The sequence below is a fragment of the Rhagoletis zephyria genome, unplaced genomic scaffold (assembly GCF_001687245.7).
Source record: "Rhagoletis zephyria isolate East Lansing unplaced genomic scaffold, Rhagoletis_zephyria_1.1 Rzeph_scaffold_03936, whole genome shotgun sequence".
NCBI lineage: Eukaryota > Metazoa > Arthropoda > Insecta > Diptera > Tephritidae > Rhagoletis > Rhagoletis zephyria.
In genome coordinates, this window is record NW_016161019.1 from 9,137 (window position 1) to 10,260 (window position 1,124).

The 1,124-nt window shown below is 27.2% G+C and overlaps 1 protein-coding gene across 1 annotated transcript in view; it reads left to right on the forward strand.

The window, feature by feature from the left end:
• The window catches only part of LOC108369972 (uncharacterized), a gene marked incomplete at both ends in the record, with an annotated part of 48,954 nt that overhangs the window by 6,181 nt on the left and 41,649 nt on the right, over positions 1-1,124 (forward strand). The gene's annotated exons all lie outside the window — the stretch shown is intronic.

The following is a 1,124-nucleotide window of genomic DNA, read 5'->3' on the forward strand; positions in this document are numbered from 1 at the left end:
TTTGTTAATGGAATTGATTCTCTAGTGGCGCTTTAGTTTTGCATTTTCATTACAACTGACAGCTGTCAAACCCAATTGAAATCAAACTTGAATTCGCATACTTTGTAAGCTGATATCTAAGGTTATTTTTCTGTTGTTTTTTTTTGTCGATGGTACAATGAACCAAAATCAAATGCAACAATGCTCACATACTTTCGTAATTATATTTCTAGGTTAAACTTGTTAGGGAAATTACACATATCACAGTTGTTATTTAAATACTTAAAAAGAAAAAAATATCTACAGCAAAAAATTGCAATATTAAAAAGCATATATTTAAGCAAAGCTTTGTATGTCAGTGGGCAGCGAACATGAGGACATGGTGATATTTGTTAAATATTTGCAAGGTTTTTAAATTAAAATTTTTTTTGTTATTTTTTCATAAAAATATGGTAAATATAACTCAAATTTTCAAACTTTATACAGAGCTTAGAAAAATTTTACAAATTTTCATTTTTTAATCTAGGCTTTTAGATTTTGTTTTTTTCAGTATGCAATTTGTAGCCCATAGTAGTTTTGTAGCATAATAAAGTGCAAGCTTTAAGCGGCTGCTAAATGGCGTTGATTTTTTTATATATATATTTTTTTGCTGACGACTTTTTGCATTTTTCCCATACAAGCATGAATTTCATTGGAAGAAAATTCGCAAGACCGTTTGCAAAGAAAATTAAGAAAAAAAAATTAGCGCTAGTTTTTATAAATTGCACTTGTTATATGAAAAAACCCGCAAACGCCGTCAGCAAAAAAAATAATAATAATAAAAATCAACGCAATTTTACAGCCGCTTAAAATTTGCATTTTGTACTAAAATTTAGTGGACTATAAAACTGCATACTCAAAAAAATTCTAAAAAATCAGATTAAAAAGTTAAAAATTTGAATGAAAATTTTGTTAAATTTTTCTAAGCTATGTATAAAGTATGATTTATATGGTTTTCGTTAAACCATAGTAGTGGTAAATAGAAGCAAAGTTGCTAGCAGACGAGGCTAAATAAGCGATTATAAAAGGACTTTTTGCACTTTAATAATCAGAATATATTTTATTAGTTATATTAAAGTGAATCCCTACGAAGCCATATGTTTGAA